The 14,119-nt window shown below is 44.7% G+C and overlaps 1 long non-coding RNA gene across 1 annotated transcript; it reads right to left on the bottom strand.

Moving 5' to 3' along the window:
* Window positions 1–4,293: 4,293 nt before the first annotated feature.
* Window positions 4,294–13,725, bottom strand: LOC103886072. Its single transcript, XR_649481.4, has 4 exons — window positions 13,103–13,725; window positions 9,838–9,969; window positions 8,067–8,161; window positions 4,294–4,565 (listed from the first exon to the last, which is right to left on the bottom strand). It is a non-coding gene; the product is annotated as an uncharacterized LOC103886072 (long non-coding RNA).
* Window positions 13,726–14,119: the final 394 nt, after the last annotated feature.

Genomic DNA, 14,119 nt, shown 5'->3' with positions numbered 1-14,119 from the left:
AAGATCAAAGGATGACAGTAATAAAAAATGTATATCTTTTACCTAATGTACTTTTTTTGGAGCATGGGATTTTGGAGTGGCAGGCCACATACATAGTATATTCACTCCAGGATGGCTGCTTCTCTGAGCCTTTTTTCTTTTCCTTGAGACGGAGTTTCGCTCTTGTTGCCCAGGCTAGAGTGCAATGGCGCAATCTCAGCTCACTGCAACATCCACCCCGTGGGTTCAAGCAATTCTCCTGCCTCAGCCTCCCAAGTAGCTGGGACTACAGGTGCCAGCCACCACGCCCAGCTAATGTTTTGTATTTTTAGTAGAGATGGTGTTTCACCATGTTGGCCAAGTTGGTCTCAAACTCCAGACCTCAGGTGATCCACCTGCCTCAGCCTCCCAAAGTGCTGAGATTAGAGGTGTGAGCCACCACGCCCTGCCTCTCTGAGCCCCTTGATCCCTCTTGTCTTCCCCTGACATGGCAGTGCTAGGACTCCTCCTTCACTTGGTGTATGCTTTTGCTTTCCCCAAGCTTCAGGCATCATGCTAGCAATGTATTAGCACCATCCCCCAGGTTCCCAGCCAGAGGCTACTCCTGTTTCATGGACAAATGCTCCCCTGTCAATAAACCATTCTTTATCCAATTTTATGTTCTACCTCTAAGCATCTGAGGATCCAGTCCCATACTCTCCTACGTCCTGCAGTTTCAAGTTGACTAGGTCCTTCAACTCCTTCAAAATATAGTTCCTTTCTTCACTTTGCTGGCCCATCCCTTAGCCAGTCATCTTAGGTTGTGACTGAATCTTATATTTTGGTCTGAAGGACAAGACAGAAGGTAGGGGTAGATCTTGGGGGTGGTAGGCAGAGGGGACATTTTATCTGCAAGACAGAGGCCTCTGCATTATCTTGGAGTAAGGAAGGAGAGCTAATCTTTAACATGGAAGAGTGGGTTCATACAGGCCCAGAGGGTTGAGGGGATTTTTTTTTCTTTTTCTTTTTCTTTTTTTGAGATGGAGTCTCACTCTGTTGCCCAGGCTGGAGTGCAGTGGCATGATCTCAGCTCACTGCAGCCTCTGCCTCCTGAGTTTGAGCAATTATCATGCTTCAGCCTCCCGAGTAGCTGGGATTATAGGTGCATGCCACCATGCCTGGCTAATTTTTGTATTTTTACTAGGGATGGGGTTTTGCCATGTTGGCCAGACTGATCAACTCCTGGCCTCAAGGGATTCGCTTGTCTCGCCCTCCAAAAGTACTGGGATTACAGGCACGAGCCACTGTGCCCGGCCTAGGAAACAGGATTTTTTAGTACATCAATGCAGATGTCCCATCCCAAATCTCAGGGAGCCTAACCTAATCGGGATCCTGACTGTTACACACCAGACCTGTCTTCTCAGTGATTCCTCTATCTCATAACAAGTTCCAGGTCCAATCCTGGGTTTTGTTCTGCCCTCCGTAAGTCTCTTTCAAAGCTGCCAGAGATGCCTTCCAGTTTCCACATTGAGCCTTAAGTTGGTGATGGATCACTCACAGCCTTTCATTGTCTTGGTCCAATATATTGATGGCCCCATCAATTGATAGCCATCCAATCCCATAGTCCTTATGAATTCTGACTTGTAAAGTTTGACTAAACTGTTTAATGCCTTAGACTTTGTGCCCACCATGCATCCCCTTCCTCTGGCAGCCCCCGCGAGGCCTCTACTCTGCCAGAACCACACTACCCCATGTCTGTGGCAGTCAGGACTCCATTTACCACCAGGAATGGGCTTTCATTACCAGCTGACTAGGGGGGATCCAGTTCCAAAATCCCATTTTAGAATCTGCTTCCTCAGCCCACTGCTGGCATCAACTGCTGTTGCTCAGATTCCTAGGAAACAGGCTTTGAGATGGAGAGTCAGGCACACAGGCTTTGGGAGCAATTGCACCAGCATCCTCAGAGGATCTCACAAGGAGCTGTGAGGCTGGGGTGGTTGTGAAGCTGAGTTATCCTAAATCAAAGCAAGGTCACTGATACAGTTTGGCTGTGTCCCCACCCAAATCTCATCTTGAATTGTAGCTCTCATAATCCCCACATCTGTCGTGGGAAGGACCCAGTGGGAGGTAACCGAATCATGGGGGTGGGTTTTTCCCATCCTGTTCTCATGATAGTGAATAAATCTCATGAGATCTGTTGGTTTTATAAAGGGCAGTTCCCCTGCACAGGCTCTCTTGCCTGTCACCATGCTCCTCCTTCACCTTCCACCATGATTGTGAGGTCTCCCCAGCCATGGGGAACTATGAGTCCATTAAACTTCTTTTTCTTTATAAATTACCCAGTCTTGAACATTTCTTCATAGCAGTATGAAAATGGACTAATACAGCCACCAGGCCTTTGTGCTGCTCCATCCACCAGTCTGTGGATGCAAGCTGCCCCCAGGGAGTGGACTAGCTTCCCTTGAATGAGACAGCTCCCTTCAGACAAAGACAGGGCAATTCCTGCCGAGGCACACGCTATGAGTGGTCAGCAGGCAGTGGTCAGCTGGAGTGGTGAGTGCCTTGATTTTTCAAGGGAGACTCAGGCAACACACGACAGTATCCACTACAGCCTCTTAGTCTAAAAGACCTCGATGAAACACAAAATTCCATCCCATGGGGTGAAAATAAGTAAAGTCAATCAGAACTACAGGGAAATGAGGAAAGAGGAATAAAATAAAATCACATTTGGCACACAAAATTTACCCCCAAGGATGCTACACATCCATAAAACATGAGCCACAAACATGATTCTAAGATTCCCAGTGACAAGAGGGAAATGCAATCATTTCCAAGAGTTACAAGATCCACAAGACAAAAACTTTCCACCCCCTCAAGCATATGTTTTTCTTGACACTAAGGTCTGAGAGGTGTTTGTTCTCTGGGTCCTGATAGAGTGTGAGCTTTGTGATGTGGACAAGAACACCAGCATCATCCCTGTGGTCAATACAATAGCAAGAATGTCAGAGCAACTTCTCAGAGCATACCTAGAAGCTCACCTCAGGTGCAGCCCCAAAGAGCAGCGGCTAAGCAACTTGAAAAGTCCATGCCTTCCCTGAAACAGCCTTCCTGTACGTGAAACATTTCCCAGGCAATTTCATCTTAGATTCCACCTTCACAGAGAGAAATGTATGAAAACATTTTTGGAACACCTGTCCATCCGTTGGTAAATTTTTTTTAAAGTGGGTACAATAATTGCAATAATCTATTGCATTTTTGAAACATTTGTTCAGCAAACAGTCTTTTTAAAAAGCAAATCATTTTCATTTGGTTGAAAAGCTGGTGATAAATTAAGCCTTTTATGCTCATAGAAAAATTTTTTTTTTGTTTTATTTCCAAATCTCTCCCTGTCGACATTCAGAGAGACATATTTATGGAGAAAGCAAAACAGATGATCTGGCCACATTGCTGACGGAGGGCCACATCTGTCTCCAAGTACCCTGAGCCACTTACCAGGATAAATCTTTCTACCACTGAAACATTACAACACCAGGCTTCTGAGACTCCTTTCCAAATGGCCTGCATTTCCAGCTTCCCTTCCCTCCTAGAGACAGTCACCTGGGTCTCAGTCACTCTCCCAGCCCCCCACATATCATGACCCCTGTTCCTCTTTCTCCTTGAAATTCTCCAGAGCTCACTCACTTGCATCTGCTCTTACTTCACGATAAGAACATACCTTCAGTCCTTTCCAATTTGAGGTCAATTTCCTTCTCCGTAAGCATTATTCTCCCAATATTTTGCTACTTTTCAAATTCGTATTTTCCTCCTTTTGAAGGACTCTGACCTCCACCATGAGTCCAAGTATACAGATGAAATTTAAAACACTTCCCCATTCACCTGCTCCTTCACCTTTCAGTGACATCACATAAACGGCACTCTAGAGACAAGTCCAGGGCCTTACCACTCCCCATGTGCTCTCTCCAGGAGACAAGACCAAGGCCTGTTTTTTCCACTTAAGTCAACAAAAGAGCTGTCCTCAGGCTGCAGTCCTGCCCTGGCCAGTCAAATTTGGAATCCACATGGAATGCAAAGTCTGTTTAAACGAGACAGTCAGAGGGATCATCTTCAGGCTATATGGGGGAAAGGAGGGCCGTGTGGGTGGAAAAGAGCATGGATGGGTTTTGGATTTAAACAAAACTGATGTTGAAGTTTCCCTTATCTTTATCTTTCTAGGTTTCACTTTTCTAATCTGTTAACAAAGATGTTCAAGCCTACCATTCAAATTTGTTGTGAAGATTTAAAGGAAACCCTGTCTTCTTGGTTTGGGTCCTACTTTAGCAGATCATGAGACAAAGATTCATATGCAAGTAGTTTATTTGGAGATAAATTTGTATTTGCTTACTAGGGCTGCCGTAACCATGTACCATGGATTGGTTGGCTTATACACCGAAATTCAGTGTCTCACATTTCCCGAAGCTGGAAGTCCGAGATCAAAGTGTCCGGAGTTGATTTCTGCTGATGCCTCTCTCCTTCCTCAGCTTGCAGATGGTCATCTTCTCTCTGGGTCTTCATAGGGTCCTCCCTCTGTCCTTTTCTGTGTTCAAATTTCCCTTATAAGGACATCAGTTCTATTGGATTAGAATTCATGACCTCATTTTAACTTAATTACCTCTGCAAAGATGATATCTCCAAACACAGTCACATTTGGGGGTACTAGGGATTAGGATATCAAGACATGAATTTAAGAGGACATGATTCAGCCCATAACAGCTCCCAAACCTCCACCTCCCCACAAACAAACAAATGGTAGGGAATGTGGAAATTAAACAGGGTACAGAAGGAAGCCAAATGGAGTCAGTTACTGCTCTCTGCAACTGGAATTCAATCTCACTGAAGAATCCTAAGAGATGGCAAGTCCATAATTAGCCTGAAAATTATCCCAACAACTCCCTGCTTCTCATGAGTTGAAGGTAGTGTTTCCATGTGGGAATTCCCTCCTGGAATTTCTCAGAAGGTTTTTATATCCTAAACCCCAAATCCCAAGAAAAATCATGTGAGAGTTCAAGGACATGGGAAACAGAATTGTAAATATGAACAATCAACAAAGAACCATCACTGGTTCTAACAAACCCACTGAGTCAGGTTTAGAGCAACAGCAAGGAAGGCTGCCATGGAGAGTGGAAGGTGAAGGTCACGTTTCCTGGAACCAGGACAGGAGCACACAGCAGAGAAACATCATATCTAAGCAGTCAGCAGTCAGCCTTGTTCATAGGGTGGCCATGTGACAAGGGTGTGTCCCTGGTCCTGGTTGCTGCTAATGCCATTCTTGCAAATACAGTAAGTATTACTCAGTTCTTATGCTTCGTGTGCCTCATTCAAAACATATGAGTGGTGCCGGTGTTTCAAAAAATAAGTTTAGGAAGCAATCAAAGAAGTCCTTAAATTGGCCATTTTGGCATGTGATTCTGTGTAGTGCTGTTAACCCTGCTAGAATATTGAACGTTGTGTTACACAAACACTACCCCATGTTTTCTAGCATTTGAATATTTGCCATAGGCTATGATTCTTTGTAAATACAACAAAAGCACCTTTAAAGATACTATTAAAATACTAAATACTACTTTCCTTTTGTAAATACAACTATAATGCAGAATAATTTATGATTTTAGGAGTTCCCAAGAATTTAGATGTCTCATCCTCGAATCCCTAAGATAAGTAATATGTCAGGAATTTGGAAATGCTAGTTACTGGATACTGGATATGCCCAGAGCCATTAACCCCCTGGCTCAGAGCTCATCCTGTAGGCAAGTCTAGACCTGCTCCAGGAGGCAGAGGGACATTCCCTGACAGGGGCTGTGGCATTCTCAGGGAGCATCCCTAGATGGATAGGGGACTCTGGAAGAATCTGGCAGGGCACCAGCAGCATTGACTATAAGTGCCTAAGATGATACCAGGCACAGGTCTCAGGACCGCCCTGGGCAGTGCTCCATCACAGCTAGGTATCACCAGGGGATCCTAGGCAGTCCTTCCCCTAGGGCCCCCCGTCATGTTGTCCGACAGCCCAAACCTGTTTTGATGGGTTCACACTCCCCTGCCCCTATGCCACCCATATCTGACAATGTGCCAATCTGCTTCAGCCTGATAATCCTGCTGACTCTGGGCCCTTTCATCCTTAAATCTCATGCAAAGATGCTTCACCTTCACCTGCTCCAGGAGGTTTCGCGGGCTCAATCAGAAATGGATTTTTCTTCCTCATTTTTTCTTCCAAAATAAATCCTTCTTCACTCCACTTCTAAATCTAGTGTTCACAGCAGGGACTTCAAACTCAGGCACGGGAAACCCCCTCCTCACTTGTAAAATCACATTCCTAGGGCACAGGCCCTCATGAGCCCTGGAGCTGGCATTTCAGATACTTCTCCAGGTGCTGCCTGATCCTTTGAAAGGGCTTTTGGTGGGAGACCTTCCCTGAAGCAGGGGGTTGCATGATTTTCATATGATTCAAAATGCCCTTCGGAGGATTTTTAAGGGGAGATTGCTAGGGAACACTCCCAGTAATGCTGATTTAAAAGGTTTGGAGCATATTTAGTGTTTTATCGCACTGCACTGGTGGTTCCCAGGCAAGTGGCCAGGAAGCATATGGCCCTCCATGTGGCCTTCCTTTGGCAGTGTCCTCGTTTGCTCTTGGAGAAATCGGCAGCCACCATGCCCAGTGCCCCTTCACCTCCCTGCATCCTCTCACTGCCGGCTCAGTCAATGCAGCTATGGATATTCTCTGCCTCTTCCTAAGGGACTTCCGCTTGCAGGTGACAAGCTTTTCCCCATCATGTGGATAACTCTGCCACAAACATTTATCACTAAAACCTTATCCTATGTATCTCTTAACTCTGAAACTCAGTGCATCAAGCTGGGTCCAAGAGGCAGAAACATGATTAGTAATGGGAAGATGTTGAGAAGATGGACTGTCCTGTATGGGACAAGGAGAAGTTTAATATAAAGAATTGTTCAGCTATGATACCAGAGCAGCTGTAAATATGAAATGAGGACTCTAATGGGACCCAAGGAAGGGCAGACTTCCCTCAGGCTGGTGTTCAGGCCTCATAGGAGAAGGTGTGGCTGCAGCCAACTGGATGATGGAGTAGTTCACCAGGATGCCTAAGCCAGAGCTGCCCCACAGCTGCCAGGCAAGTGGGAAGCAGCCCTCCAGGGTGCAGGCTGGTGGATGGGCACAGAGGGGGTCACTATGCTGGCAGTCCACCCATAAGGAGAGAATGCAAAGCCTGGGCGTGTGTGTGTGTGTCTGAACTGGAAGTGCTCCGGGAAGGTGGTTGATGGGCCAAGACAGGCAGTGAAGGTGCCAGGGGTCTGTGCACTCTGGCCACAGGGCTAGGGCACCACCAGATGGCCCCCACAGCCACATCCCTGACCGATCCTTGCAGTGGGAGCCAGGAAATAACAACAAAAACGCGGCTAGTGGAACCAGAAAGAGATGCCCTTCCTCCTGCAATGGCCCTCCAGTCCCCTCTGCTGACCAGGCTCACTATGGTGTTCACTGTGAAGGAAAAAACATCCATTATGGCCCAGGAGGGACGGTAGAGAGAATTTGCAGTTGAGAGGATGTAAGGTGATGATCTGCACAGTTACGAAAACACTGGAGGAATCTGCGTCGTGGCACTTTGAGAATTATCAAACCCTAAAATGTTTGATTTTCCACTGTAAGACTGCAGACCGCATAATGCAAATCTATTACATGGAGAAAATAGAATTCAGCAAAGGATTCCTCTTCAAGGAGGGCTCTGGTTTAAAAGGGGTTCCTCGGCAGCTGTGCCAAGACATAATTTTTCTCTCTAAGATGGAGAATTGTTTTTTGTTTTTGTTTTGTTTTGTTTTGAGACTGAGTCTTACTCTGTTGCCCAGGCTGGAGTGCAGTGGCACAGTCTCAGCTCACTGCAACCTTAAGATGGAGAATTTTAATCAAAATATTACCTCTCTCCTTCAATCTCTCTCTCTCTTTCTGTCTCCTCCCACTTCCCCCTGTTCCCCACCAGTACCCCACCTCACACACACACAGCACACACACCACAGGTAAGCCAGGAAAGGAGTCCTGGGCCTAGAAATAAGAAATTTGCTACCCTCTCAGTGAAACCAGTAGTAAATCCAGAGGGTACTGAGCCACATTCTCTCATTTGAAATGCAGGTCTGGCTTCAAACACCGGATGGTTGGACCCTGTGATCAAATGTACACATTAGGCAGCTGTTGGTTTCAAGTAACAGAATACTTAACTAAGTGTGGCTTGAAATCCAGAGATCTGAAGGCAGGCTCTGGGAGGACTGATTCTGTGACTCAAAAATATCAGAGCACTGGGTCAACATCTCTGGAAAAAAATGCCTTATTCCTCATGCCACAAGATGGCTGCAGATCTCAAAGCATTACATCCTCACATATGATTGCTCAAAACAAAGAGGATGGGAGCAAGGAGTGCCTTCTTTTGGATTGCTTTATTTCCTTAGGAGGAAGAATTTTACCCAGAAAACCCCAGCTGACTTCCCATAACATCTCATTAGCCATGATGGGGAGGTCACATTTTCACTTCTACACTGATTGCTGGCCAGGGGCATGACATTGTCATGATTGGCTGACACCATTCATGACTCATGCCTATTTACTCCAAACAGAAATACAGATCCATTGGTAAGCAAGAAAAGAATCAGCGGACAGGAGGTAGCCAACAAGACCTTACACACATTTTTGGTTTGTTTCTTGAGATAGGGTCTCCCTACGTTGTCCAGGCTGGTCTCAAGCTCCTGGGCTCAGGCTCATAGCAAATATTTTATTATACCCTCTCCTCTCCGCTCTACATTGTGGAAGTGTTAAGAGAGCAATTATGTGTGGAAAGTCAATGCCACATTTTAAAAACTGAGTTTTCAATTACATGAAAATACTGCTGTTGGAAATTAGAAATCAAACTCCCTTCTGCCATCCGGATAAGAATCCCTAACAAGCTATAGTTGCTCATAGTAGGACTGTGAACTGCATACTGTAGTCAGTTTTTTAAAAACAGTACTTAATTCTTCAATGAATTATAATAACTCTCCCCCAGAGATAAAGACGAAAGGCAGGAGAAATCAAAATAAGTGAGCTGAAGAGGGGCTCTCTTGCCTCTTTCTACAGTGTCCTTCCTGGGGTTCCTTAATTCCTTTGAGATCACAGTCACAGTCATCTGCCCATCTGTCTAGTGAAGGAAAGCCCTGGAGAACTGGGTCCTTGCTTTCCTCTGTTTGAAGGACTGAGTTGTAGAGTATCTGCATCCTTCCTAGCAGAGATTGCAGCAGAAGACATGGCCTCGCCACCTCCTCTCCCACATACTTTAATCCTCTCCTTGGCTTCTTTTCTTTACAGAACTTGTTCCCTCTCCCCTTGCTTTCTCTTCCTCATTAGCATTGGTCATTAGCATTTTCCCTTCAGTTCTGAAATACTGCTCCCCTCTCAAGCCTGAGGCCCCCTGCAGCATGAGCGATGACATCGGTGTCCCTTTCACCCAGCAGGAAGTTGGCACTGGCCCTTCTCATTGCCCCGCCCTGACACATTGTGGGGTGTCATCTCATAACACTCTTGCAGCTGCCTATCTATTTGCATGGTGACCTGGGGTCCTGCTCATAATTAGGAACCCTGTGGCCATCATACACAGGATGCTGGCAGAGACAAAGCAATTTAGGAAAAAAGCAAGGATTTTGAAGTCAAGCAAATCAGCTCCAACTCCCAGTTCTGCCTCTCACTAATTATGGGTATGGTAGATTAAAGATAGTTGAAATTTTTGCTCTCCTCCCATTGAGAGATGAAGTCTAATAACCCTCCCATCACGTGTGGGCCGGCTTGAGTGATCAGCTTGATGAACAGCTTACGGTAGATGTGATGATCTCAAACTTCTGAGGCCAGGTCACAAGAAGTCTTGCAGACTTTTGCAACTCACACTCTGGGGGAAGCCAGCTACCGTGCAAGAAGTCTGATTACCCTGAGACCACCATACTGTGAAGCTGTAGGGAGAGAGATTGAGGTCAGAACAGCCCAAGCACATGTGTGAAAAAAGTGCACTTGAATTCCAAGCCCAGCAAACCTGAAATGAAGAAAACCAAAGGAATCTAATAGGCATCCAGAATCAAGCCACCAGATAAATGGTGACACCTCCAGGCATTTGAGCCAAACTAGCTGAGGCCTCAGTCACTGTGGAGCAGAAATCAGCCACCCCATTGTGCTCTGTCTGAATTCTTGATCCACAGACTCCCGAGCACAACAGAACGGTTGTTGTTTTACACAGTTAAGTTTGGGACACACATTTTGCTGCAGTAGATAGCCAGAACTAGGGGCACTGGGCAAATCCTCAACCTTTCTGAGCTTCCATTTTCTTCATCTATGAAATGGGGCCAAGGATAGCACCCACATTACTTGTATTACCTATCTCATATGGATTAAGTAAAACAACGACCCTCAAAGAGCAACCCAGTGCTTAGTATATGACAGACAATGACTCTACATTGGTCCCTTGACATAAGACAAAAACATATTCTAGGCACTATGTGTTAAGCTCCTAGTTAGGAGCTATGAATGACGGCTTATAATGCCTCTTACATTCTTGGGAGCTGACTGGCTTATTAGTGTCTCCTGAGATGCTGAGCACCAATCAGGCTGCCCAAGATCATTCAGCTTATAAAAAATATCTCTGCTAAACTGGAAAATGAGATCAACAGGAAGTACAGAGGATGACAACATGTATGAAGTAGCATTATCTACGACTTCAAACCCTTTAATACTGTTTATTATGATGGCTAATTTTACATATTCACTTGGCTGCGTCATGGTGCCCAGATATTTGGTCAAATGTTATTCTTCATGTTTCTGTGAAGGTGTTTTTTGGATGAGATTAACATTTAAATTGGTGGACTTTGAGTAAAGCTGATTGCCCTCCCTAACATGGTGCATGTCATCCAATCATTCAAAGGCCTTAATAGAATAAAGACTGACCTGCCCCAAGAAAGGAAGAATTTTGCCACCCGTGGCCTTTGGAGTCCAACTGCAACATCCACACTTCCCTGGGTTTCTACCCTGTTGGCCTACTCTGCAAATTTTAGACCTTGCAGCATCCATTATTGCATAAGCAATATATACATATAATGTACATATACACATATATTATGTATAATGTGTACATATACACACACATATATATACACATGTAACGTACATATAATGAGTCTGAAAGCAGAGGTGGAAAAAGCATTTAAGTCTCAGGAATAGCATATGGAAAGGTTTGGGACCAAGAGGAAGCAGAGCATATTCTAAAACCTTCTGTGGTTTAATAGGCAGCTGGGAATGGCAAAGATGATGCGGGAAAAGTAGGTAGAAGGCAGATAATAGAAGCCCTTTTGTGGTAGGTAGGGATTGCAATCTTCAGTGCCAACAGGGATCAGGCAAGTCATGAAGAATTATATTGAAAACAGGAAAGATTCATGAAAACTGTAACCAATGCACTGTTCCCTTTTAATGAAAAGCTTCCAGAATTCATATTACAAATGAATATCGACCAGGTGAAATAACAGACATCTACTGGTCAGAATATATCTTCAGGCCACCAGTTTAGGTGATGAGAAATACTGGAAGTTTTTGAAACAATAGAATCATATGATCAGATTTGGGTTTTGGGAAGACCACTCTGGCAGAGATTGCTAAGATAGAAGCAGAATAGGGTGGGCTTAAAGGGAGGAAGAGCCACACCAAGAAGGGGCTATTGAGACTTCCAGGTAACAGATGCTAAGGTCTAAACCAAGGCAATGGTGATGGGCATGGAAATGAGGGACAGATTCTACAGCTCCTTCGAACTTAGAATCAGTAACCACAGAGGAAGAAATGTAATTCTCATAAAGACTTCTATTATGACCAAATTTGCAGCATGTCATTTGAAGGAGTCATAGGCATATTTCTTTATATATGTCAAAAGCATTAAGAAATATAGCCATTTCTGCAGTTCAGCCTGAATAAAACAGGTTGTTTTTAAAGATCCAACATGTAAAAAAGAATCTATCTTTTGAAGCAATAAATCAGATTATAATGTAACCAACTCTCTTCTCCAGCTTCTAGTTTTCCTAACCCAATCACTGCTTTTCTGGGTGAAACATCTCCATTAAGTCACCCATTTCTCAGCCTGGAGATGCAAGAAGTAGGTGGTAATCAATGCTGCATAACTGATGACTGTAATAACAGAATGAAGAAAGGAATCTCATTAGTGGGGTCACCTCATTAGCATTCATTATGGCCAACAATATCATCCTTCTCACCTCCTATTTATTAATCAGTTAATTTAAGGCCATCAGCCTGCATATATCATTGCGTGGTAGCTTTCTGTAAGGCACAGCTAGCTCATTTTTATCATTTAACAAAAGTTCTTCTAGTGGCAATAAAGTCCCTTTGCTGACAGCCCTTGTGTTTCATTAAGGCAGTAAGCATTGGCAGACACATGAGGCTGGAGTTCTATGCCCAGTGCAGATCACAGTAGGATAGGCGCCAGGCTAGGCAGCAGGCCCCAGGCTCATCTCCTGCAGGACACTCAACCAGTCATGGCTGAGCCCCATATGTAGCCTGTACTTATCTGCCACCCCAGCTGACCTTAGTGACCTGAGATATAAGCATACTATTAGAGCTTTACCTCCATGGTCTCCTTTTAAAAGAAAAAAATCAAAAAAGCTATAACATATTATTGGTATCTACCTACATCCCCCCAGCACTCACCACCTAGTATATGCCCAGGAATTCTTACTGTTAGCACCTTTGATTCTCTGCATAGGGCTTTCCTTGGCCACGGGAGCTTGCCACCTGATAGATCTTAATCTTCTTACTAATGGAACCTGTTTACGAGGGGAAATGTGTCTACCTCTAGGGCAGAATGGAAATGTTATGGAACTAATGTTCCTCCCTATGAATAGCTCTCAACAGTCTCACATGAGAGTTGGAGGATAAATACCCCAGCTGTCTCACCCTTTGGATGAGACAACTTGGGGGCATGTTCTACACAGTATCCCAGAAGACCACAGTGGGATGAACTCTGGCTGCCCAGAGTGGTAATTTGCTTCTTAAGGCATCCTACAGTGGATTCCTTCCCTTTCCTGTCTTACTTACAGTTAGGGGAGGACTTGGAGGTCCTAACCCAAGGAAATACTTTGTGCTTCCTGAGATCTCCTCCTAAATGAACAACTTGCATCCAAACCTTCCTTTCAGTGTCTTCTGGGGAAGTCCAATGACTAGAGCTATGAAGAATTTTTCATTGACTTCAGATCCATTCCTGCCCTATAATTTTCCTTCCTAAATATCTCACAGATGTGTCTCCTTCTCTACCAGCCCACTGTTTCTGAGTTCAGAACCTCATCCTTTCCCACTGTGACACAACAATGGCCCCTTAGTTTATCCAACTCTCCTCTTCTATGGTCCCTTCCCATTTACCGACTCTACAGTTCCAAGAGTGGTTTCTCTGGCAAAAATAGAGTAGATACATGGTTCAATCTTTCAACATTTTCCCACAGACTATGGGAAGACTTTCAGACCCCACGGCCTAGCCTACAAGAACCTCATTGATTTGGTCATGCCTTTCATGTCCAGCTATCATACTCCCATAACCGAAGTTTGGAGTCAGATGTTCTCCACTGAGCCCTTTATTTTTCCCCTGTTGACACTGTCTTATGATCCCACTGGTCATTATTTATTGAGAGCCAGCTGAGAACATACTGCTTACTGCCTACATTGTTCTAGAAAGCTTTGCCTTTCTCCTAGTTGCCATGTAGGTTTTACGGAATGCTGAGCATTTGTTTGGTCTTTTGCTGTTAAACCTAGGAGAAGATTCTACTCCAAACTGTCCAGCTGAATGATGCAAGATGCTGAGTGTCCCCACGGAGAATATCAGAAGGGACATCATGAGACAAGCATTTCTCAACAGGGGCAAAGTTCACAGTGGAAGTCTGTCAAGGCTCCCCTGTTAATGTCTAAGGAGGTCATAGTAGTAACAGAAGGCTGACCTTGGAGAAAGAGTTGTAAAATGCTTTGATGGGTGAGGGCTTTTTTCACCCTATGATTTCTTTAAAAACACAGTAGAAAGGATCAATCCCTTGCTCTCAGAATGTGGCAGACTTGGTAATATCAACA

This window comes from Papio anubis, chromosome 7 (genome assembly GCF_008728515.1).
Source record: "Papio anubis isolate 15944 chromosome 7, Panubis1.0, whole genome shotgun sequence".
Lineage (NCBI taxonomy): Eukaryota > Metazoa > Chordata > Mammalia > Primates > Cercopithecidae > Papio > Papio anubis.
The sequence above is the reverse complement of the archived record's forward strand: the minus strand, read 5'-3'. Positions and strand labels throughout refer to the sequence as shown.